General features: G+C 41.3%; 1 protein-coding gene across 4 annotated transcripts in view; it reads left to right on the top strand.

Moving 5' to 3' along the window:
- DCUN1D3 (defective in cullin neddylation 1 domain containing 3) overlaps positions 1-26,778 on the top strand; it is a 46,421-nt gene that overhangs the window by 4,619 nt on the left and 15,024 nt on the right. The window lies entirely within an intron of this gene.

The raw sequence follows: 26,778 nt of genomic DNA, 5'->3' as shown, positions 1-26,778 counted from the left end.
AAAAAAAAAAAAAAATGCATTTAGTATACCTTACCTACCGAACCTCATAGCTTAGCCTAGGCTCCCTTAAACATGCCAAGAATGTTAGCCTGCAGTTGGGCAAATGTATCTAACAAGGCTGTTTTATAATAAAGTATTGAATAGCTCATGCAATTTATTGAACAAATACTGGAAGTGAAAAACAGAATTGTTATATGAGTACTTGAAATAGTCAGGGACTGTTTACATGTGCTGTAGGAAGGAGAGTTCGTTGTATACTAGCTGCCAGTTGTTTTGAGGCCAAGAAGTGGTAGCTTAGGTTGAAACGATGGTAATGATGTGGTAACTCCTGTCTCCCCAGGTCTTGATAACTGAAAATTATCTCTTTGTGTCTGTTTATAGATGTTGATACCAGTGAACCAGAATCTGTTCTCCCTCAATGTTGGGACTATTCTGAAGCTCTTTGCACAATGGACCAGGGTTAATTGAGTTAGTGTCTTTCAGTTTCAATCTAGTTTCACTAGTTCTTATGTTTGTTTTTCTAGATGATGATGAGTCCTATTTCTTTTGGGTGGTGGGAAGAGATTACTACAGAACTTGACCATTTAATTAGTAAATAATTACAAACTAAAGCATAACTTATTTACATCCCCTTCGTATCTTGGGGGATTGGTTTTGGACCCCTTGGATACCAAAACTTACAAATGATGAAGGCTGTTATATAAAGTGGTAGTATATGGGAAGGTGCAGGGAGTAACGGTGATGCACATCTGTAATCTCAGCTACTTGGAGGCATTTCTAGATTACCTATAATACCTAATACAGGTTGGATGTGATGACTCATTCCTGTAATCTCAGCACATTAGGAGGCTGAGGTAGGAGGATGGCTTGGAGGCCAGGAGTTCAAGTCTAGCTTTAGGCAACATAGTCAGACCCTGTCTCTACAAAAAAATTTTAAAAACTTAGCCAGGCATGGTGCTGCATGCCTGAAGTCCCAGCTACTGGGGTCACTAAGGCAAGAGAATTGCTGGAGCCCAGGAAGTCGAGGCTGTAGTGAGCCATGATGGAGCCACTGAACTCCAGCCTAGGTGACAGAGCAGGACCCCATCTCAAAAACAACAGCCAAATACAATGTAAATGGTATGGAAATAGTTGCTATACTGTATTTTTAAAAATTCATATTTTTATTGTTGTATTATTATGTATGTATTTTCCAAATATTTTTGATCTGCGGTTGGTCGAATCTGCTGATGTAGAACCTGTTGACACAGATGGCCGATTGCACTGAAAATGAGAGAAAAGGTTAGAAGTGGCTCAAACTCTTACTCTTTGAAGTTGTGATATGTTGAAAGAAGAGAATGGCAGAGAGGGAAATGCCAAATCATTTTCTTTAAGATGTGTGCAAATGAGACCTTCTTTAAATATAAATCAGAATGGGGAAGGTTAGTAAAGCTTAGTAAATCACCACCTCAGTCCTGAGGTGGTGATTAGCTCTTGTGGCAAAATAAGTCACCTATGCCCAGTGCCTGGATACCAGCCTGGTTGAATGCAAAGGCAGACTGTTGATGACTCCTCCTACCTTCCTGAGGGCTTGGCCTTGTTCAAGAGTGTCCTTTGAGCTGTGTTATGTTGCTGGGCTTAGGATTGAATTGCCACACAGAAACTTAGATGACATAGTGTTGGGAAGCATCGTCCCTGATTCTTTTGTGCCCTGCCCTCTTTGAGGGCTCAACCGCAGGACCTGGTGACTAGAAATAATTCTGTCACTTGGGCCTGCAGATTCAGACCAGGTCTGATGACTGACTAAGGATCTCAGATAGCAGCAGTGTATAGTGTGGCACTCTTCATTTTTGAGACACTTAGTATCTTGGAGCCACTGCCCCTCTTTCTGCCTGTTGGTCCAAGAGAAAGTGTTGGAAAGAACTGCCTCTTTTTAATTTATTATGTTTTTATTTATTTTTTGAGACAGAGTCTCACTCTGGCCCAGACTGGAATGCAGTAGTATGATCAGAGCTTACTGCAGCCTCAACCTCCTAGGCTCAAGCGATCCTCCTGCCTCAGCCCTGCTGAGTAACTGAGACTACAGGCATGCACCACAATGCCCAACTAATTTATTATATTTTTAGTAGAGATGGAGTTTCGCTGAGTTTCCCAGGCTAGTCTCGAACTCCTCACCTCAAGTGATCTGACTGCCTTAGCCTCCCAAAGTCTGGGATTACAGGCATAAGCCACCACAGCTGGCCTGCCCCTTTATTTTAGTAGCAGATTGTTCCCACACAAGCAACAGAATTGGGTTACTCATTCATGGTGGGTTTGAACTCTATGCAGTGTTTGCCTAAAGTGGGTGAGTATGTGTTCTGTAATTTTGATTCTGAACAAGTCTCAAGACATAGCATTACTACATTGAATGCTGTTAATTCCTCTTCCTGACATTAGGAGAAGCAGGAAAAAGTCAGATCCTTTTGCAGAATTTTAGCATATTTGGTGTTTATTTCAAGCTGGGCTTTGAGGAGCCCTCTCTGGCCATTGTTGAAGTATGCTTGTGGCAGGGATGAGGGGGTTTTGCTGTTTTCCTTCCGTTTCACGTTACTACTTCAGTGTGTGAAAAGTTACTGTAATCTTGTTATATTGGACTACCCTATAAGAAAATGTTCTGAGGCTGAAAACAGGTTGAAAAGTGGTGTTGTTTAGTGGGAAAACAGAAATCAAGAAACATGAGTAGGCTGGGCATGGTAGTGCACTGCATGCTTGTAATCCCAGTACTTTGGATGAGGCAGGACAATCACTTGATTCCAGGAATTTGAGACCAGCCTGGGCAACACAGTGAGATCCCATTTTACAAGAAATAAGAAAAAGGAGCTGGGCATGGTGTTGTGCCCCTGTAGTGTCAGCTGCTTAGGTGGCCGAGGCAGCATGTCGAGTACAGCACCGCTGTACTCTAACCTGGGTGACAGAGTGAGACCCTGTCTTTTTTTTTTTTTTTTTTTGAGACGGAGTCTCGCTCTTGTTACCCAGGCTGGAGTGCAATGGCGCGATCTCAGCTCACCGCAACCTCCGTCTCCTGGGTTCAGGCAATTCTCTTGCCTCAGCCTCCTGAGCAGCTGGGATTACAGGCACGTGCCACCATGCCCAGCTAATTTTTTGTATTTTTAGTAGAGATGGGGTTTCACCATGTTGACCAGGATGGTCTCGATCTGTTGACCTCGTGATTCACCCGCCTGGGCCTCCCAAAGTGCTGAGATTACAGGCTTGAGCCACCGCGCCTGGCCGAGACCCTGTCTTATTAAAAAAAAAAAAAAAAAAAAAAGATGAGTAAATGCTCAAAGTTACAGAGCAAGCTATAGGCGGCAGCAGCAGGGCTAGAATCAGGCCTTCTCTTCACTAATTATTCTTCTCCCTGTTGCACTATATCTCTTCAAACAAGTCAGTGTAGGCACTCAATAAGTTCGAGTTTAATTGAACCCTTGGTGTTTGGACTCTGTATTCTTGGGTTCAGTACTCAAACATTTTGTCACAAACTATCTTTCAAAGAAGATTCCTTGTAGTGAAGCATATGCAAAGCAACGTTATTAATGGGTAATGGGGTGGGAGGCTTCTTAGTTTTAGTAGTGGTTGTGGATACTTAATAGAGAGCTGGCCTTTTTTCTTCAGAATCGTTCTGAAAGAGACCATATTACCTTCAAATAGGAGTTGAGGCATTATCCCTGCAAGTTTTATTTTTTTCCCCAAATCAAACCTCAAAATGGTCAGTACAGTGTTTTTCAGATAAGCAAGTGAGCATGCTCTCGAACACCTGTGCAGAATGCTGAGACAGACTTCCATTTCCTGTGACCTGCCCTGGAATCTGAAGAGGAAAATCCAGGTGGCTCTATGGACAGAACAGCTTTTGAACAGCTCTGTGTAAATAACCACCATGGCCGTGCATTCCTTGTTTTTAAAAAATATCTGTAAAGCAAGTTGGCTTTCAATTAAATAGTTGCTTTATGTCTGCTTAATGACATGCCTAGGAAGTCGTCTTTAAACAGGAGGGGGAGATGAGGAATACCATTACAGTGAGGGCAACGGGACTCTAGCAGTGTGGGTCCTACGAGACAGCGTCCATGGGCACACTGGAAGTCTTAGGCCCTCTGAGGAGATGTTTTCCCAGTTGTGACATTTCCTTCCTTCTCAGTAAGTGGAATTAGAGAGTGTGGAGAGTTGGGGTGAATGCTCTGTGTCTGCCTTTGAGAATGTTGTCAGGTTCATTTTCTTTTAGAAAATTAGTTGTTCTTTGAAATAACTAGTCACTTGTTCAGTCACTTACTCAAAATGGTGTATCTCATGACCATGGTGAAGAGCATTCTGCTTGAGAGTTTCCTGACTTTTTATAAAAGCTAAAAGCCTAAAGACTTCGAGAGCATTAAGACGAGAAGTTAAGTTGGCGCAGATGAGTATGTGTAGGGTCGCTGCCTTTGAGACGGCACGGTGGTGGTGGTATTGGGGACTGGCAGAAAAGCCCATGAGTGGTCTAGCTGGGAGAGGGTGGAAAATACTAACAGTGCACTTACTGGGGACAGAGGGTAGGGATTGGCCACAAGATTGGCCAACTCCAGGGAATGCCATTCACAGGGAGGGGACAGGGCCCTGTGGAGTTGGGCAGTGCATTGGCCCTGGCCAGGGCTCTGACTACAAGTCATCTCTCCCCTAATTGGAAAGCATATTTCTGCCTAAGAGGGATGAGTGCAGGGACACAGTGGCTGGTTTGGCCAAATTGGTCTTCAAGATGGACTAATCAACCATGATCTGGAGTTATCCCTGGTCCCAGCTAGACCACTGATAGGTATTTCTCCCCAGTCCACATCCAGCCCACAGTATCACCATCAACACCACTGAGCCCTCTCAAAGGCCAGCCACGCTACACGTACTCCTCTCTGACAACTTAACCTCCTATCTTGGAGACCGATCATGCTTATGGACTGTTGGCCCAATTCCCCCCACACCCCCGAGATCCTCTCTTAGGGCTTTATTTTGACAAATCAGAAGTTGGTAAACAAGAGATATTATAATTATTTGTGTGCATTAGAGTGTGTGGTTAGAGAACACTGGGTCGTTGCTTTTGACATTTAACAATGTTTGCTATCCAAATGGAACAGTTATATGTCAGTTATTGAGGTAATGAATGATTCTCTTGTGGAAACTGTAATGTGAAAAAAAAAACTACTAATTAAAGAAAATCGGCTGGGCACAGTGGCTCACACTTGTAATCCCAGCACTTTGGGAGGTTGAGGTGGGAGGATCATGAGTTCAGGAGTTGAAGACCAGCCTGGCCAAGATGGTGAAACCTTGTCTCTACTAAAAATACGCAAATTAACCAGGCACAGTGGCAGGCGCCTGTAATCCCAGCCACTCGGGAGGATGAGGCAGGAGAATTGCTTGAACCCGGGCAGCAGAGGTTGCAGTGAGCTGAGGTTGAGCCACTGCCCTCCAGCCTGGGTGATAAGAGTGCCACCCTCCCCCCCCAAAAAAAATCATTTTTGACTTCACATTTGTACGACATCCACATTCTCTTTGGCAGGCCAAATTAGTTTAGCCTTTCTTCTTTAAAAATTAAAAAATTGTCCATAGGACCTGATTTTCTACTAGTGCCATCCTACAAGCAGTGCTCTGAATTGGTGACACGTGTAGCTTTAATGATTAAATCAAGCAGGGAAGTGGCTTCTGAGCATCAGGATGGTTACTTTTAGTGTGGACCTCTTAATGAGGTTATTAAAATTATATCATTCCAACAGTTCTTGGGCAGCAGTTGAGTGTCCACCAGTTCAGTTCTGTTTCTGTGTGGAGTTAGCATAGACCCCACATGTTAATTTTGTTTTTTGTTTACAGAGACCGGGTCTTGCCCTGTTGCCCAGGCTAGAATGCAGTGGTACTATCATAGCTCACTGTCATTTCAGACTCCTGGGCTCAAGTGATCTTCCCACCTAAGCCTCCCAAGTAGCTAGGACCAGAGGCACATGCCACCACGGCTGGCTAATTTAAAAAAGAAAATTTTTTTTGTAGAGATGAGGTCTTACTATGTTGCCCAGGCTGGTCTCAAACTCCTGCCTCAAGTGATCCTCTTGGCCTCTCAAAGCTCTGGGATTACAGGTGTGGGCCCCCAGACCCTGAGACCCCACATATTACTTACTCATTCCCTCAAAATTGCCCCACTTCAGATGCCAGCTGTAGGCATTGGATATTCCTACAATACCCATACTTCTGCCCAGGAGACCATAAATTTGGATGTTCCCATGACCCCCGCCCCCGTCCCAGGTTTGATAATTTGCTAGCATGAGTCACAGAACTCAGTAAAGCATGATATTTAGGATTACAGTTTTGTTATAAAGGATTTATTTATAACTCAGGAACAGCTGAATGGAAGGAGACGCATAGGGCAAGATATGAGTTAGGGGGTGCAGAGCTTCCATGCCCCTTCTGGTGTGCCACTCCTAGCTCTTAGATGCTTTTACCAACCCGGAAGCTCTCCCAGCCTCATTGTTTCGGAGTTTTAATTGAGGTTTCATTATATAGGCATGATCATTGACCATTGGTGATTGAACTTTGTCTCTAGCCAGCCCTTCCCTCCCTGGAGCTCAGAAAATAGAGCTTTGAAGCCTAATCATGTGCTTGGTCTTTCTGGCTTGGCCAGCCCTTCACTGGAAACTATAAGGGCCCGTGGTGAAATCACCTTGTTAGCATAAACTCTGGCATGTGCTCCAGAGGGTTCTTCATGAATAACACAAGACAGTCAGAAAATTCCAAGGGTTTTAGGAGCTCTGGCAGGAACAAGAAACAAAGACCAAATATATTTTTCTTATACAACATTAGTACTCCAGTTTTGTATCTTGTGAGTAGTAATGTAGTAAGGCTACCTAAAGTTGATTTAAATAATTAACAATTGACATTTCTTGACATACCAGATACTGCAAATTGATTAGCTTTAGATTATAAGGAGCAAAATCTTCCTTCAATCAGTGTGAAATGGCTTTCCCAGATTATGCAGTATTCTTAACTTCAAAGGTGCATTAGGTCTAGAGTTTCCTAATGCAAGAAACAAGCTTATTTATAATGCAGATTTCATGTTACTATTTTTTTTCCCCCGAGACAGAGTCTCACTCTGTTGTCCAGCCTGGAGTGCAGTGGCACGATCTCGGCACACTGCAATCTCTCCCTCCTGAGTTCAAGCGAGTCTCCCACCTCAGCCTCTTGAGCAGTTGGGATTACAGGCATGTGCCACCATGCCTGGCTATATATATTTTTTGAGACAATCTTGCTCTGTTGCCCAGGCTGGGATGCAGTGGTGCAATCTTGGCTCACTGCAACCTCTGCCTTTTGGGCTCCAGCTCTGCCTCAGCCTCCCGAGTAGTTGGGATTACAGGCATGTGCCACCATGCCCGGCTAAATTTTGTATTTTTAGTAGAGATGGGGTTTCACTATGTTGGCCAGACTGGTCTCAAATTCATGACCTCAAGTGATCTGTCCACCTCAGCCGCCCAAAGTGCTGAAATTACAGACGTGAGCCTCTGTGCCTGCCCCTGGCTAATTTTTGTATTTTTAGAAGAAACAGCATTTAACTATATTGGCCAGACTGGTCTCAAACTCCTGACCTCAAGTGATCCACTCGCCGGGGCCTTCCAAAGTTTTGGGATTACAGGTGTGAGCCACCGTGTCTGGCCCATGTTACCTTTTACTATGACTTTTAAAAAGGTTTAGCTGTACATAGTGGGCCAGGCACAGTGGCTTATGCCTGTAGTCGCAGCACTTTGCGAGGCCTAGCAGGGAGGATCATTTAAGCCTACGAGTTCAAAACCAGCCTGAGCAACATGGCGAAACCCTGTCTCTACAGAAAATACAAAAGTTAGCCAGGCCTGGTGTTGCGTGCCTGTGGTCCCAGCTACTTGGGAGACTGAGGAGAATCGCCCAAACCCAGAAAGTTGAAGCTGTAGTGAGCTGTGATCGTGCCACTGCACTCCACCCTCAGCGACAAAGTGAGACCCCATCTCAAAAACAAACAAACAAACAAAAAATAGATGTACATAGTACATTGGTTAAGAGAGTATAGGTTCTAGAGTCAGTCTGGGTTTAAATCTGAACTTTATCACCTACTTGCCACTTGACCTTGGATGAGCCACTTCTCTCTCTAAGCCTCAGTTTCCTCAAGTATGGAGTGAGGATAATTACAGTAAATAGTTGTGAGGATTCAATAAGATAGTGCATTTGACAGACATGGGACAGTGCCAGGCATATAAACAAACATTTCATAGCATTAGCTATTATTGGCTACAAGGCATCCATTGCTATGCCCACCTGGATGCCAGCTAAAGAGACTCCCAAGGAGCCAATTTTACCTCCTCTTATAGTCAGTTTATAGGACAGTGTATAAAAGATTGCTAGGCACACAGTAGACACAAGTTATCTATCATTTGAAAATAAAACCTGTCCTCTGGGTATCTGGGAAATACACTAGTGACTCTGTAATGGAAACTTCCAGTGTGTTTCCAAAGCTGGCCTAAAATCCAGAGATGGAAAATCTTCCTCCTGAAACCCTATAGAGCTTGTATGAGTCTAGCAATGGGGACAGGGGCCAAGATACTGTAGGATCAAAAATTGGGAAACTGATCCAGGAGACATTTTTATCTTTGGCTGTATGCCTTGAGGTTCAGTGAGTTGGGCAAAACCACATTAGACTTTGGGAAAGGAAATAGATTTATTTCGGCCAGTCTAAATAATGTTTGACAGTCTCAGATAAAGTGAAAAGCCCAAATCCACATGCAAAAGGGCTTCCTGACTGCTTAGAGTTTACTTGGTCAATTCCTCTGAGGCCAGGTCTCTAATTCTTCCTGTAGCTCAACTACCAAGAGAATTTACCATAGTGGTACTGCCACTGGACTAAGTTCTTAGTTCTAGTCTAGACCCTGCCACCATTGCTGTTTTTCCTTGGTCAGATCACATCCCCTCTCAATCTGTTTCTTTAACTATGACATAAAGGATTTAAGACTAAATCACTGTTTCTCAAAGTGTGGCTTTGGTTACACTTGTAATTTATGTGCTGCTGAAATGAACACTCGTGTTTTTTGTACTGCTGATGGTGCATGAGATGATTTTTGGTGTTACTTGATGAATACTTTTCGTTTACTAGTTCTGTTTTTTAATGTGTATGAATGAAAACATAACTATCACATCACACATATGAATTCATGGACAGTAGTGCTTAGGATGATACGAAAGTCATGTCAAAAGACAAAATTGTGACCAATTTAGTTTCCACATCTCAATTGGCTGTATTGCAATTCTAGAATTGGGCAATGTTTCATTCCATAATATAGAATAAGTGTTTAGATGAGCTAAGCAGGAGTTGGCTTTATAGATGGAAGGGCTGAAGAAAGCAGAAGCAAAGAACAAAGAGTGTATCAGTCCTTTCAAAGCTACTTTTCTTGTAAGGCAGGACAGGGAGACAGAACAATAGATAAATAAGTGATTAGTTAACATCAGATTACTTCTGACTTTTGTGTTTGTGTGTAAGGAAAAGCTAGGGAACTTTATTGTCATGCCAATTGAAGATTTAAACTTGCAGTTTGGGAAGTTGGATATTATCTCTTTTTCTTGGTTTCTCGGAAGGTCAGATAACAAACTTAGTTTGGGCATGAGTGACTCCATTTTGATTTTTAGTCTGATCTCTTGGAGCCTAGTACAGGAGCTTAGTCCAGAACCATAGCCTCTATCATTTTTATTTAGCAATAGATACAGTTCTTAAAAAAGCTTTTAAGAAAAATATTAGGTAAACAGTAGATGGTATGGTAAAGATGGGATGTGATGGCTGAAGTTTGTAGGTTCCAAGACTCAATAACTCTAGTGCAATGCTGCACCTTAAAGTCTTTGTGGTGATGGTCAAAGTTGGGCAGGTCCAAATTTCAGGATTTAAAGACTTGCCTTCAGAAGTCTTAGGCAAAAAAAAAACACTTGACTAACTCAAGCAAATTGACAAATTTCTTTTTTTGCATTCATGGCAAAAATACCCAGAAATAGGCTATGTAGAATTTAAAACATCATAGACATTAGTAGTGGTGGCTTTTTTTTTTCCCGATGAAAAACTGAATAATGTTTCCTCTTTCACCAGCAGTTTCCCTGCAACCTGGATTGCTCCTTGGTTCCTCATTGTTTAATGTTGGGACTTTCCATGTTAGAAGTTAAGTTAGGGTCTGACTTGTTCTGTTGGGGTGGGAGAAAAAGCCTAATTGCTTCTTGAACCCAATCCAGTACATGAATTCAAAGCTTTGTCCCATCTCAAGAGCTGACCTGTACATTACTCCTGGAAACTGCTTTAAAGGGGCAGTGTGACATGTGCCCTAAAATGACATTAAAGATTGAGATAGGCAGTATTTAAAATCTCATTTCACTTTGTCATATTGCTCATAATTCAACATAGCGGGGTCTTGAGAAAGAAAACGAATAGTGGCAGAAATAATACAGACTACTGTGGGAGGTACTTTCTTTTTGAGTAAAACCCAGAATAAAACGGAAATCTCTGTTGAGCAATAGAAGCTGAGAAAGCTGCTTTCAGATGTCCTCTGTGGTTTTTTGAGTTTTTTTTTTAAGCCTTAATTACCTGTAATCCCTAGACAGTATCTTAACACTGTCATCCTTCATTATCTATGTTTAAGTGTTGGTCTGTGTTTTGCAAATGATTTTGTTCTAAATTAACATGGTATAAAGGGCCATAGATCTGGTATAGCTCCTTGTAATAGTTATTTAGTGTTTCAAATTTTAGTTTTAAACAATTGCTATAAAGATGGTTCCAAGTCTGGTATCTTTCTGTGCCAAGTATTACTAGTGAAGATTAAAATAGAACAAAACGGTGGCAGTGATATAGCCCAAGAATATTCTCCTACTTTATTTTATTTACTTATTTTGAGACAGGGTCTCTCACTGTGTCGCCCAGGCTGAGTGCAGTGGCGTAATCATGATTCACTGCAACCTCAGACTTACTTCTTTTACTTAATACAAGGTTTCTACACTACTTCATAATGAGAAACTGCCAGATGTTTCCCAGCTGAGGTGGGATCTTTGCCTCAATTCCTCAAACTTTGTAAATTTTGATTTTGTCATTCTTGTCTCCAGAGAGAGATCATGACCTGTGTCATTGGGCACATTGGCAAGGGGGAAAAAGGCTTTTACTGAAGGCTATGCTTTGCAGGATAAAAAATCTGCCTTCCCACTACAATCTAATTGATGACATGCAGCAAGCATCCTTTGAGCAGATTTTGAGTTCAAACTAAGCAACTTACTTTTCTCCTTGGATATAAAAATGACAAGACCACCTTGCTTGTAGATGTCAAGTTTCTAAAACAGCCCATTTCCCTTGGTGCGGAAGTTAGTCATTATGTGTAGGCAATGGCTGAGGAGTCTGGATACATTCTGAAAGGGGAGGGGCCGAGTTGTGACATTTGCCTTTAGTCTGCAGACCAGGTTTTGCAAAGCTAGAGTGGGGCTGTTTGTTTTCTTCTCTTCTTGGGAAATTGCCATTGGATCAGTATGTCTTGGTTAAGATCTTTTGTGGGTAGCTGAGCAGTTGGGCTGTTAAAGATGGGAGCCACATGAAAGACTGTTCTTTCCCCATCATACAAATAATTGTCTCCATGGTCGTGTAATCTCCATAAGAAGTATGAGCATTGAAGACCACACATTTAAAAACTTAAGATATGACAGAGTCAGAAGGAAAGATGTACAAACATAGTGGCAGAGGTCAGTACCTTTGTAAGCCATTCTTACATGTTTCCTGCACCACTTATCATGGTCTTCTCATGGTGGAATAACCTTTCAGTTTATCCAGAATCTTTTTACTCCTAAAATAAAGTCCTTTTAGAATGTTAGAAACTTGAATTTTCATGGTAACTTTAAAAAAAGTTTAATTGACTTAATCTTTAACCCTGACTTTAAAACTTTCCTAGTCAAAGAGCTGGAATTGCTTAATTTATCAGTGCATTTGCTTTTCCAAGTTTACAGCTGTCAACCATTGGTTGGACTAGCAGAAAGAGATAATCAAAAGTTATGCAACAGGTAAAAATCTTTCCAGTTGCCTTCTCCCCATTTGGAAGGAAACCTGTTTTTCCTTCCCTCTGAGCAGTTTGGCCTAAGCTCCTCCCCTTTATGATTTGCATATTTACTATTTGCATACAGTACTTCAATTGATTCACTCAACAGAGAGTTCTAAAGATCTCCAGTATTTAGTACTTCTGATACAACCTACTTAAGCAAAAGAATTTTCAATTATGATAGCAGTTTCATAAAACAAAACCTTTAAAAACACACTTTTAAAGTACTGAAGGTACTGAAACTCTGAAATCTGAAATGCTCCAAAATTCAGAACTTTTTGAGTCCTGACATGAGGCCCAAAAGAAATGCTCATTGAAGAATTTCAGATTTCAGATTTTTGAATTGGGGTGCTCTACTGGTAAGTTTCTACTGTTAATGCTCCAAAATCTGAAATTCAAAATCCAGAAAGAACACTTCTGGTTCCAAGCGTTTGGGATAAGGGATACTAAACCTGTACAAGATATTTTCTCCCTAAGAAGAACAGATTTTGTAATTTTCAAGTTAGAAATCTATGAGCAAAAGACTGGCTTTCTCAGACAGAATGTGGATCATTCATAGGGTACTTCTGAAACTAAAAACCAGTTTTGTAAGCTAAAAAATGTTGGCCTCCAAAATGTAATGCTTTCATGGTTGTATTTAAAGTGAAGTGTATGTAGTCTGAATTTTTCTGAAAGACACCCTAGTATTGGATACATGGTGCTTCAGGAAGAAGAAATGTGTTTATATGCTGCCAGCTACTTATTCCAACAAATTTTAGTGCCTGTTAGAGATCTTGCTCTTAAGGACCTTATCGTCTAGTTGAAACATTAGACAGCAACAATTAGAAAATATTGTAAAACCAGTGCTATAAAAATAGCAGTGCTGTAAATGAAGGTGCTGAGAGGCAGAGAGGCTCTCAGTCAGTCAGGAATCCTGTGGGAAGTCAAATCTGAGCACAAGGCAGGAAAGAGCAAGACTAGAGAAAGGAATGGGGAGGGAATCTGAGCCAGTGATAACAGTGTATAAGACCGCAGAGACAGGAGAGGCCATGACATCCTGTGGAATGGCAGATGTTTCAGTATGCCCAAGGTACTCAGAATGAGAGAGGGAGAGTATTGACAATAGATGAGGCCAAATCCAGATGTATGCCTTGTTAAGTTTGGGTTTTATTCTGTAGGTGAAGGAGAATTATGAAATTATTTTCAGTAGAGACATGGCATGCTCACATATTGTATGTGTGTATGTGTTAGAAAGGTCACTCCAGTGGCAGTGTGGAAGAGAGATAGATTGGAGGGAACAATCCCTGAAATAGATAAAACCATTTGTGAGGGTCTTGCAATATAAGTGATAGGGGGCCAAGCTCAGTCAGTCACTGTAGAGTTACTGAGAAGAGGTAGATATTCAAGAGTTAGAACTTAAAAATTTTGGCTTAATCTGATAAAACTTTATTATTTGTATGTCCCACACGGGTCAACAGGTGGAACAGCGCTCTGTTCCATATAGTCATTCAGAGACCCAGGTTGATGTAGGTTCTACTGTCTTGTAACTATACATCTGTACTTTATTGGTCACTGTCTTGGTTCATCATGGCAGAGAAAAAGATGTCTTGGATGTCATGTGCCAGCTCTACTTGCGCCTGGAGACACAAGTATCCCATCTGCCTACAGCTTATTGTGTCATTTCTGCCCACAGCCCAATGGTCAGAAGTAAACATATTTCCCCACCTAACTGAAAGGGTGCTTGGAAATTAGGGGAGCAGATGAAATGTTTGGCGAGTTTCCTCTGTCTCTGTCACAGAGTAGGGGCTTGCATAAGCTGCTTTATTTCTGAGTTTATTTCCTCATCTGTAAAATAGGGGTAGCAATAGGAACCTCCGAGAGAAGCTGTGGAGAGTAAATGCTATCATGACTGTAAAATGCCTAACGTTGTGTCAGGCAGATATTGGAGGGAGCCTTCATCAAGCCCAGTTGAGATTTTGAAGCAGTGGGTCATAGTTCATTGGTGGGTTATAACCAACAATTAAAAATAAAAAAAAGAAAAAGAAAATAATGCAAATCAGTGCATCATAGAAGTAAGGGTAAATATTGGGTAGTTTATTTATTTATTTATTTATTTATTTATTTATTTTTGAGACAGGGTCTTGCTCTGTCCTCACCCAGGCTGGAGTGCAGTGGCATACTCATCGCTCACTGTAACCTCAAACTCCTGGGCTCAAGTTATTCTCTCCCCTCAGCCTCCTGAGTAGCTGGGACTAGAGGTGTGCATTACCACCACACTCACCTACTTTTAAAAAAATTTTTGTAGAGATGGAGTATCACTGTGTTGCCCAGGCTTGGGTGCATATTTAAAAGTGTAAATATTCATGGAACTTTTGAGTTGTACATGGATTTATATGTGTGCGTTGGGTAAGGATATAAAATGTATTTCTCACTGAAGGTTGTAGTTAAAGTTTGATTTCTCAGTAACTCAAAGACTTATGCACAGCAAAGCAAACAAAAAAACCCACTCTGTCAGAGTGTGCTGTTTTGAAAGAAGCAATTTAAACCTCCAGACTTTAAAAAAATAGCTTTGAAAAGCATTATTAATTTAAGAATTTGAATTTTGGCTTTACTGCTACCAATCCAACACCCCTATAATAATACCCTAGGAGGCAGGGTATAATAATACCTAGGGTATTATTATAGGGGTGTTGGATTGTTTTATTAGTTGATATGTGTAAAAATGTTTTGAGAATGATGCCTGGTACGTAGTAAACCTTAGGTAACTATTTGTGGACATTATTATGTAAAAGTGGTAGTACTCTCCATTTAGGTAAATTTGTGCAGTGCACTGGGGACATAGTAGGCACTTATTTTTCATTTGATTCTTTAGAAAGTATCTCAGATGCCAGTTAGCTGTTTTCTTTTCTTTTCTTTTCTTTTTTTTTTTTTTTGAGACTGAGACAGGGTCTTACTCTGTCACCCAGGCTGGAGTACAGTGGCATGATCACTGCTCACCGAAGTCTAAGCCCCCTGGGCCCACGGGATCCTCCCACTTCAGTCTCCCACATAGCTAGGACCAGAGACACGCACCACCACGACTGGCTAATTTTTTTATTTGTGTTTTTGTAGAGACTGGATCTCCCTATGTTGCCTAAGCTGGTCTTGAACTACTGGACTGAAGCAGTCCTCCTGCCTTGGTCTCCCACAGTGCTGGGACTGCAGGTGTTAGCCTCCACATCATGCCAAGTTGGCCCTTTTTGTGTCACCATACACTTTCCCTGTCTTCTTGGAGCTTGCAGTCTAAGATGCTGTCACTAAAACAACAACAGCCTTTCTGTTCTGTGTACTTTTGCTTGGGAGCCATGAATGTTTTTGTCCCAAGGGAATAAATAACGTATAATGCATTTAAGCCTTGGATGCACAATAGACATAGTAAAGTATCTTAATAAAATAAATGCCTTCTTAGGCACTTAAAAAATTCTGTGAGAAGGACTTACTGGGAGGGAGAAATTATGAAGCATTTTCTTTTCTGGTTCTTAAAATATGTTTTTGGCCTGGAAAAACAAGTATCAAAGTTGTTTTTAAGATGATTAGGTTGACTTCTCTTACAGTGAGTAGTTGGTGTCAGCAAACTCATTTGCAGTGAGAAGGATGACTCTGCCTTTTGCTGAGCAGTGGTAGATAATGATACTTCCACTTCAGTAAGCCCATTGGCAATAGTGAGTTGTAACCTGGGTGAATAGGAGTTAATCCTGGCTCCCTGGCAGAAGTAGATTTGTTATATAATTTATGATACCCAGAAGTCCTTTAGGGAGGTCTTTATTATCTTATTATCATGACAGTATCCATCTAGGCCTGAAGATTAATTTTCGTTGTTCTCATCTAGTTCCACCAGAGCGATTCAACTAACTGGAAGGGCAGTAACTTGTTAAATGCTTGTATTTGGCTTTTGCTTTGACACAAAGGTATACTAATCAAGATTAGGTGTTAGAAATCCAGAATTATTTCAGTTAGTGATTTATTAATAGGTTGAAAGGTTTTTATTTCTCCTGTTAAACTGACGTAACTTCTGAAAAATGAGTCATATTCAGGGTTTCAAACATTTCCCCTTTGACTAGCTTCAACAAAGGTTTATCAATGTTTCTGTCTTATAGGTTGCTGCTGCAATTCATTTGTGTCAGTCCTGCCACTGATGAAACAAATACAGGAGGGGTGTCAGTTTGGTTTTCCATCATTTGACACAAGCAGACTTCTTAATTCTGTTACTGGTGGACGATCACTGTTAAACAAGCCTATGCTATTTTTTATGACTCACTGAGAAGTCATGTGGTGGTGTGATACCCCGTCCCCAGCTACCAGTGTTTAAACTTGTAATTTTCAATATATTGTGTTAAAACAAGCTTCTAATTCTGGCTATTTTTCTTTTCAATTTTAGGCCTAAAATTGGAAGCTCTGTTTTTTATAAAACAGCCTCCTAGAAAAGTCACTGGTGTTGCTATTCTCTCTCTACCCCAAATATCATAACTGGGCCTGGGGGCGGGCAGAGTAAGAGCTGGCTGTTTCACATGGTTAAGCAGAATGTGTGGGCCTGCCAGCCAGCGGAGGTGGAATCTGCCCTTTGCTTTCTCAGCAAGTACCTCTGGCTTTGGGGGCCCCTGTTGAGGACTTTAGCTGTTGGCCCTTCTCACTGTCATATGAAACAAAGTTCATTGTTTCTGGTGGTGCTAAAGAAATGGAAGACCTTTATTGTCTGTATCTCTTACTCTCTTCGATAAGGTATGTGCTTCAGCCCTCCCTGTTCCAAGTCACTGTCAACAGGCGAACAGTGGTATCTCAAGAGGTGTAACACTGGCCATGATTTCTTGTGTTTTAAGCAATTGAATTTCTATTTAAAGCAAGCAGTATGCAGTATTCAAAAAAGCTGCTGGCCGTTGCTCCTGCATCTCTAGACACCTAAATATGATGCTTTATTTGTCGAGGTAGGGTAGATGCAGTTCAGACCAGCAGCCTGAGGCTTTTCACTGGAGTGCTCCTGATTGGTGAGCCCTTGGGTCTTTCTAGAGTGCTGTGTGTGGCTATGACTTCAGTAAACCCTTGGACATAACACCCTGGCTAAAAGGAGGGGCAGAAGTGATTTCTGTTAATGTGAATTTTTTTCTAAGGGCCTGAGTGTAGGTCAAAAAGAGACATGACAGGTTGAATATCTCCCTATTTTAGCTTCATATTCTGGCTTTTGATGTGTTTAAGGTGAAAATTAGCTTGTGAAGTGAGGAAAGATGGAATCGCGTACTGCTGGCTGAGAAGCTGTGTTTGTATCACATTATCTGAGAAACTCATAAGTTAAGGAATAATTGGAGTAAGAAGACAATCTCCTCCTCTCTCTCCTCTCTGAAGGTAGTGGGTACTTCAAGTGGGGGAGTCCAGAAAAAATTAGACCTTAAGAATCAGGGATGGGCACAGTGCTCGTTACCTGTAATCCCAGCGCTTTGAGAGACTGAGGCAGAAGGATTGCTTGAGCCCAGGAGTTTGAGACCAGCCTGGGCAACATAGCAAGACCCTGTCTGTACTAAAATAAAAATAAAAATAATAGCTGGGTGTGGTGCCATGCGCCTATAGTCCTAGCTGTCTGGGAGGCTGAGTTAGGAGGACTGTTTAAGCTCAGAAGTTTGAAGTTAACAGTGGTCTATGATTTTAGCACCATACTCTAGGCTGATCAACAGAGCCAGATCTTGTCTCTAAAAAAAAAAAAAAAAAAAATCATCTCTTGAGAACTGAAATTGAGTTCTGCATTCCTGGGACTCAACTCCCTTTACTCTTTCCTGCTGAGTGTTTGCTAACATCATCATATAATTTGAGTTGGTATAAATAGCTACCGTTTATTGAGTACTAATTGTGTGTGAGAAAGTGCTAAACATCTCAGGTTCATCATTTATTCAATCACATGTTAATACATTTAAGGGATAAATCCTTGTACAGAGCATGTGCTCAGTAAGTATCAGTGATTATTATTCCTTCTACAGATACTTATTAAGGTGCTATGTGCCACATAGCCTAGGTACGCAGGGTAAAGTGGTGAATAAGACAGAGAAAATGCCTGCTGTTAGGAGGAGCAGGCAATAAATAAGGCAGCAAATTAGAATTTCAGAGTTGTGTGTCCCGTGAAGAAGTAAAACAGTGTTGTGCTGAGTTAGAGGGGAGTGGCATGTGGATTGGTTGAACATGGAACGCATATCAGCACATGAACTGAGATCCATCTGATATAAAGCAGCCATTTATTCTTCACAGTGACCTTTTTTCTTTTCTTTTTAATCGCAGAACTCAGTCTGATTTTTTTTGTTAATTGATAAATAATGTACGTAGTTTTGGGACACATGATAATTTGATACATTTATGTTATGTGTAAAAATCAAATCAGGGTAATTGGGATATGTATCACCTTAAATATTTTTCTTTTCTTTATGCCAGAATCATTTAAATTATTCTCTTCTAGCTATTTTGAAATATATAATAGAATATTGTTGACTGGAGTCGCCCTATTGATTTTTCAAACACTAGGTCTTACTTCTGTTTGTACCCAATAACCAACTACTTCTCTTTCTTTTTTCTTTCCTTTCCTGTCCTGTCCTGTCTTGTCCTGTCTTGTCCTGTCCTGTCCTGTCCTGTCCTGTCCTGTCCTGCCCTGCCCTCCCCTCCCCTCCCCTCCCCTCTCTTCCCCTCCCTTCCCCTCCACTCCACTCCCTTCCCTTTTATTTTTTTCGAAGTCTTGGCCTGTCACCCAGGTTGGAATGGAGAGATGATCTTGGAGAGATGAGCCAATGATCTTGGCTCACTGCAACCTCTGCCTCCCAGGTTTAAGTGATTCTCCTGCCTCAGCCTCCCTAGTAGCTGGGATTACAGGCACCCACCACCATGCCTAGCTAATTTTTGTATTTTTAGTAGAGATGGGGTTTCACCATGTTGGCCAGGCTGGTCTTGAACTCCTGACCTCATGATCCGCTCACCTTGGCCCCCCAAAGTGCTGGTATTATAGGCGTGAACCACTGCACCTGGCCTAACCAACTTCTTTTCATCTCCCACTCCCCTCCCCTGCCTCTGGTAACCACCTAGAGATTATAACCGTCTCTCTCTTCATAAGATCCACTTTTTAAGCTCACATATGAGTGAGAACATGTACTCTTTGTCTTTCTGTGCTTGGCTTATTTCACTTAACATAATGACCTATGGTTCCATCCATTTTGTTGCATATGACAGGGTTTCATTCTTTTTTATGGCTGAATAATATTCCATTGTGTATATGTACCATATTTTCTTCATTCATCCATGGATGAGCACTCAGGTGGATTCCATCTTTTGGCTATTGTGAATACTGCTGCAGTAAACATGGGAGTGCAGGTATCTCCAGTATATTGATTTTCTTTCCTTCAGACATATATCTAGTAGTGCAATTGCTGGATCATTTAGTGGTTCTATTTTCAGTTTTTTTTTAGGGCCTTTTATACTGTTTTCTGTAGCGGTCATACTCATTAACATTTCCACCAACAGTATATGAGGGTTCCCATTTTTCCACATCCTTGCCAGCATTCATTATTCTGTTTTTTTGTTTTGTTTTGTTTTGTTTTTTTAATAAAAGCCATTTTGACTGGGGTGAGATAATATCTCATTGTAGTTTTGATTTACATTTCTCTGGTGATTAGTGATGTTGAGCATTTTTTCATATACTGGCTATTTTCATGTCTCCTTTTGAAAAACATCTATTCAGATTTTTTGCCCATTTGAAAATCGGATTAGGTCCAGGCACAGTGGCTCACCCCTGTAATCCCAGCACTTTGGGAGGCTGAGGTGGGTAGATCACTTGAAGTGAGGAGCACAAGACCAGCCTGGCCAACATGGTGAAACACCGTCTCTACTGAAAATACAAAAATGAGCCGGGCTTAGTTGCCTGTGCCCGTAATCCCAGTTAAGGCAAGAGAATTGCTTGATCCTGGGAGGTGGAGGTTGCATTGAGCCAAGATCATGCCACTGCACTCCACACTGGGTGACAGAGTGAGACTCTGTCTCAAAATAAATAAATAAAACTCAGATTTTTCTTTTTTTTTTTTTTTTTTTTTTTTGCTATTAAGTTGTTTGAGCTCCTTACATAGTCTGGCCAATAATCCCTTGTTAGATGGATAGTTTGCAGATTTTTTTTCCCATTCTGTGGGTGGTTTCTTCACATTGTTCATTGTTTCCTTGGCTACATAGAAGCTTTTTAGCTTGATGTAACCCTATTTGTCTGTTTTTGCTTTGGTTGCGTGTGCTTTTAAGGTCTTACACAAAAAGTCTTTGCCAAGACCAGTGTCTCAGTCATTTTCCCAGTGTTTTCTTCTAGTAGTTTCATATCTTATATTTAAGTCTTCAATCCACTTTGATTTGATTTTTGTATATAGTGAGAGAGAGAGAGGTCTAGTTTTATTCTTCTGCCTATAGTGATTTAGTTCACTGTGATTTGTTTTATTTCCCTAGTTTTCAAGTGAGAAAATTGAGATCGAAGATGGTTAAGTGTGTGCTAGAGAGCTGGTAGAGCTGGGCTGTACAAATGCAGTCATTTTGCATCCAATGTATGTCCTGTCCTTTTTGGAAGGCACATGACTATACTGGAGCACCTGAAGGAGCTGCAATATCTGTGCAACTGGGTTTTGAGGGAGAGAATGACAATTGAAGGTTGCAGAACAGTCAAGACACTGAAGGTAATTCAGAAAAGTTGCGTGTAATTCATGGACCCTCTATTGTTGGATGCATTTGTGTGTGCGCGAGCACAGTTTATTCTGGGGCCCATAGTTGTCTTTGGATTTTCAAACTTACTGATAACGGAAAGAGCTTATGAGGCTGCTGCTTTATTTTAGAATATTTTCTTACAAACAAACATGTTGTTGTTTCTTAAAACAGGGCATAGCTGCTAGGGCAGGGTTTTAATAGACAGCATTGTGATGGCCATTAGGTGGCAGCAATTTTGGCCGGTCATGTGGGTGGGAAGTGGGCAGGAACTGAGCAGTAACCATCAGCTGTCTTACTTTGCAAAGCTTGCAGTACCACAGTGCCTTCCAGCAGGTATAGAGCTCTATTTTTAATTATCTGGTTATCTTCACACATGTTAATGTACCCTGGGGCCTCAAGCCACGTGAGCATTTGTGAAAATAAGTAACTGTTTAAAAAAAAAAAAAATCAAAGCCTAAACCTTGGGGCCTCAAGTTTCACCCTGCAGGGAATGTATTTCAATAAAGATGTGCAAACGTGAGCATTTCCTGTCAGTTTTCGAAAGCTGAACACTTTCTAAATAGGCTCTTCAGCACGTAAAATCAAAGAGAAATTGTTTCAGTGACGGTAATTGAAACCAAGAGGGTAGCCAAGTTCAGGTCAGATCTGGTCTTTCAGTTTCATGGGATATGGGTTAGATCAAATACCTGTTTCAGCTCGAAAGTTGATCATGTTATCATACAGAGAAAGATTTCTGAGGGTTTTTGCTTTACATCCTTTCACGTGGTGTCTGAATGCTGGGACAGGGTTCCTCCTTGGGAATAAGATGACGACAGCAAATATGTACACAATAGAATAAAGCACCTGAAGTACTCTGTGGCATATCTACTTGAAGGAGGTCTAACGGTGTAAAAATTGCAGTTGGAAAGGCTCTTTTAGCCAGTTAGCCATACCATCTTTTATTTGACAGCTTTCATAAACTTGGGATCATGGGTCCTATTGTTCAGCTAAGGGTCTTGTGATATATTGACTAGAAATTGTGGCCTAGTCAGTTGGTTCTGAGCCATGAATCAGAACGTCTAGGTATTAGATCTTTTCTCTCTTTGCTCTCTGAATGGAAGAGATCTGAGTGACAGAGCTGTGTCTTGGTAGGGACTCTTTCAGTTGTGATAGAAAACCTCACATCTGACTTATGCAAAGGGGAGTTTGTTGGCTCACACCTGTGAAGTTCAGGCTTTGATCTTGACTCTAGGAAGAGTTGGATTCAGGGTGTAAATAATGCCTTCAAAACTCAGTTTCTCTTTGTCTCTTGGTGGTACTTTCCACGTGGTGATTTCATTTTTGGGTTCTACATGCATTTGAGCTGAGCCCCGTATGATAAGCAGGGACCATTTAATCCTCACAGTGACCTTTGAATAGGCATTCTTATTTTCTCTGGTGGCTCTTTCTGGTAGCATCTCCAAACTCCTGTATTTTCTTTTTCTTTTTCTCTCTTTCTTTTTTGTTTTAAGATGGAGTCTCGCTCTGTCACCAGGCTGGAGTGCAGTGGCGCGACCTTGGCTCACTGCATGCAACCTTCGCCTCCTGGGTTCAAGTGATTCTCCTGCCTCAGCCTCCCGAGTAGCTGGGACTACAGGCGTGTGCCACCATGCCCAGTTAATTTTTGTATTTTTGGTAGAGACAGGGTTTCACCATGTTGGCCAGGATGGTTCTGTATTTTCAGATCCTCCCTGGCCAGCTTGTCATGGGCGTATCCTAGATCCAATCATTAAAGCCAGATGCATGTGAGGCCTTGGTGGGCGTGAGTCCCATAGTTTTTTACGAACCCCACCCAGCCATTTGGTGGCTGAGAGCGAAGGAGAAGGATCTGCTGGTGAAAATTGGATAATCACCTGATGAAGAGCCTGGATGCTGGAAAGGCAGACACGTTTGTTACAAATTTGTCCTGTGACCCAGTCTGCGGCTTGAAAGCCCATGTTAGTCTCCACACTAAATCAAACCATTTCCAGGCATTGTCTGTCCACATTTCTCTTTTGAATGAGCCTCTTGCTTCCTGGGAATGTGAATCACTCAATCCATGGGCCAGACCCTTCTACCCCTGATGTTAAACCTTTGATAAGGGGACTGTTACTCAGACTTAAGATGGTCATCATCTTTGTCCTTTTCTTTTTCTTGGTGGGCACGTGAGGGAGAAGTTGATCTTCTTTTGAAAGAATAAATTGAGGAAATTTAGATATAAGTGAAAGATGTTCTTGGATTAAATTCTTTTTCTCCCCATTCCCCCATTATTTAGCAACATTTTCTTAAAATCCTTGGAGCCAGACACATTGGATTGGCTAGCCTTTTTGACATGATTCTCGGCGAAGTAAGTGATCTTTTTCTTTACCTGTCTTCTGTCCTTCTTTGACAGTTTGTTTTTTCTTAAATATAAAGTCTTATGTCCTTTTGGCAAGGATTTTTTTCTTTAAATAAATTGAATTAGTTGGTAAATATTACAAGTAGATTTTGAGAGAGATATGCACTCCCAATACCCTGCCAGAATAACTTGACACTACATTTTTGGAAGTCAGATTGACTCTATATGTAATTTTCTTTCCATATCCTTTGATCCATCAGTTCTCAGGAAATAATTGTAAACATGCTGAGTTTTAGCTGCATATTATATTTATTATCCCAGTATTTTTTTTTTCAAGGCGGGTCTCTCTGTGCCCCAGGCTGGAGTGCGGTGGCATGATCTTGGCTCACTGCATCCTCCACCTCCTGGGTTCTAGTGATTCTTGTGCCTCAGCCTCCTGAGTAGCTGGGATTAGAAGCTCGTATTACCACTAATTATCACAAAAATTACCAGCTAATTTTTGTATTTTTAGTAGAGACAGGGTTTTGCCATGTTGGCCAGGCTAGTGTTGAACTTCTGGCCTCAAGTGATCTGCCCTCTTTGGCCTCCCAAAGTGCAGGGATTACTGGTATGAGCCACTGTGCCCAGCCTATCCCAGTATTGTTTATAATAGTGAATTATTGGAAGCAGGCTAAATGTCCAACGGTAAGAGATTACACTGACAAATGGTACCCACATCAACAGAAGACGTCTGACTATTAAAAATGTTTCAACACAGAGTCTCAGCTTGTTTCTCCTGACCCCTGCAGTGTAGCACCCACATTTTTGACTGACTGACTAGTAGGGTATACAGTTTGTGGGTAAAGATTTTATGAGAGGGAAAGATTTTTATGAAAAAGTGTTCAGTGGAAAAGTTGCAAAATAGGATGTATAATATAAACTCCATTGTTTTTCGAAGTTTTGTGTGTGTAATATGTGCCTGTATGTATATTAATTTATATGTACCATCTGTATGTGCTTACATAAAAGAATGAAAGGATATACTACAAAACATTAACCGTAGGTGGTGAAATTAGTGGTTGACTTTATCTTTATGTGTCTCTATACTCTCTAAACTTCATAAGATAATTATGTCATACTTTTGAATTTGCCAGCAGGAAAGAGCCTGGTGACGTCACTTTTCTGACCAGGTTACTGATGTGGTTGAAAGCAGGAATTCTTTTATTGTATGGGTCTTTTCTCTCCTTCTTCCTCTTCCTGTCTACTATTAGGCATTAGCAGTCAGTCTCCATCATGGGACCTCTAGGAGAAAGCTGATAAATGTGGTCTTAATGGATTTAGATTTTTTTTCTTTCTTTTTTTTTTTTTTTTTAAGAATTAGCAAACATTAGGAGATTACTTGGTTACCACACGGTGAACCTGATGCCTACTAAGAGGCCATTGGATCTAGAAACCACATCTCTACATTTGTGGTCATCCAGGTGCCCTTTAAGACATTTGGATGTAGTCATTTATGATCTGTAAATTGTGTTCCTTCCTTGTCTTTGGACTCATTTTACAATTTCCTTCTCGCCTTTTACTTATATGCCCAAATCTAACCTTATCTCCAGTTCACTAATTTTCAATCAGTTGCTGACTCCCAAGTTCTCAGAAGGTGACTAAAAAATGAGCAGTTGATGTGGTAATTGGCTGTTCTGAGGACTAATCAGCTACAATCAGGTAAACCTCCAGGGTGGCTGGTATCAGTATGCTGACTGGAAGGAGGGAATTAGTGCTAATCAGTGGTTTACTTTCAGTGGGGTCTAATGAGGCTCCATCCTAAGAAATAAAACAAGCTGCAAGCTTACCACCGGAGATGAAGCAAGCAGCAGGCGTGCCGTTTTTATTAGAGTACCGTGCAGCACAAATCCAAGACAGCCTTCTGCTTTTAAACAGGGTAAGTCACTGGAAAAGCTGATGTGAAAACAAAGAGTGACCAACCTAGAAATTTGATGCCTCTTAATGATGCCCCCCCAGCACATAAGTGGGTAGTTAGAAGTGCCCAGATCAATAGTGACAGCAAAAAATATTTCAAGTGTGAGTCAGTGATATGATATGGCCCTTTTTTGGTTATTTTGAGTTATGTGGGGTTAAACATGTAGCTCAGTTCAGAAGCCCAGAGACCAAAAAAAATGGTTCATTATTTGGTATTTGGAAACTTTATAGTATGTGTTGGCTTGCCTGTGTTTGGCAAGTAGGCATTTGTTCTAGCCAGCTCACACTGGCTTCATTCAATTGGACATATATTCTTAGTAGTGCATTCAAAGGGTACAACGTAAGGAACAGTGAGAACACTTTCAAAGAGACTTTATGCTAAACTGGCTGGTCTTAGTCATGTGATCTAAGATGACTTTTATAGAAATACAGCCAGTTTTTAAAAGTTTTCTCTGTCCTCCCTGCCCCCTTTCTCTTTTCCTTCCTCCCACTTTTCTTTTGCACTGTTGAGATTGGTTGATGTAAAAAGTCATGGATTCCTCCCCAGCCCTAACTGGAACTGCTGTCTTAGCTTGTTGCTGCAGTACATTTTAGGACAAAAAGTCTTTTAAAAGCTGGAAAGTAGAAGCAGACGGGTCTAGTTTGCTTTGGCAGAGGGAACGGCTTTCCGTCCCAAGTGGCTCTGGGTAAGACCTAATCTCCAAAGGTGATCTTTTAAGTCCTAAGTTGGAAGTGGCAGCAGCAACTCTGCATTTACAGTGTTCTCTCAATCTTGCCTTGTTATTTTTGCACGTTTACTTTCTAGGAAATAGTTTACAAATGGACACCATCCATATTCCATCTTTTTTCTCAGGTCATTTGGAGTCTGTGGCTGACAGGTGGGATCAAGGGGCTCCTGTGGTCTTGCCTTAAGACTCTCTGGAGGATGGCTGTGCCAGTACAGCCGCTTCAGCCCCTGGCAGCTGTAGAAAAGCTGTCTGAGGAATTCATGTACTCATGTTCTCTGGCCTTTGGGTATCTGGCATATGTAGGAAGAAATAAAAACATATACCCAGCTAGCTCTACAAAGTATTTGGATAAAAGTTGAAAAGATGGATTTTTTCATGTTGCTAATATGTAGGAGCACCAGCATGGTTTCTTGCTGCTCAATAGACTCTAGATGGGAACAGAATGGAGGAGTGGAATGGATTGGATCCTTCTGTCAAGGAAGCTCAGAGCAGATCTCAAGTGCCTTGCTGACACTGACTTTTGGTGCCAGCATTTGCCTCCTGTTTTTTTAGCTCCTCATTTCACAAGTCTGTTCCTGGGTGACAGGCTGCCCATCAGTAGCCAACATGGCATTCCTCTGAGTGGGCTTCCTGACCCAGCCAGCTCCAGCAGTAAGTTTGCGTGGCTCTGTTTTCCATGTCTGGGCCTATTACTGACTCTGCAGAGATCAAACTAAGATGATTAAGGAGAGGGAAGGCTGTAAAACCAGTGTTTTCTATCACCCCTTGTTCAGATTGGAGTAGCCCTGCTTTCCCTCTGCTTTTGGACTTCTGCTTTTTCTTTAACTCTTACAGTCTTGGGCAAGGAGAAATGTGAGATCAGTTCACCAAGGAGGCAAAGTGCCTGTCCTCAGGAGGGTTGCAAATTTAGAACTTTGGCCTAAATTTGAATGCCAAAAAAGGTGATGTTAGAATATTAGAC

The sequence above is a fragment of the Cebus imitator genome, unplaced genomic scaffold (genome assembly GCF_001604975.1).
Source record: "Cebus imitator isolate Cc_AM_T3 unplaced genomic scaffold, Cebus_imitator-1.0 Scaffold85, whole genome shotgun sequence".
Classification (NCBI taxonomy): domain Eukaryota; kingdom Metazoa; phylum Chordata; class Mammalia; order Primates; family Cebidae; genus Cebus; species Cebus imitator.
The sequence above is the reverse complement of the archived record's forward strand: the minus strand, read 5'-3'. Positions and strand labels throughout refer to the sequence as shown.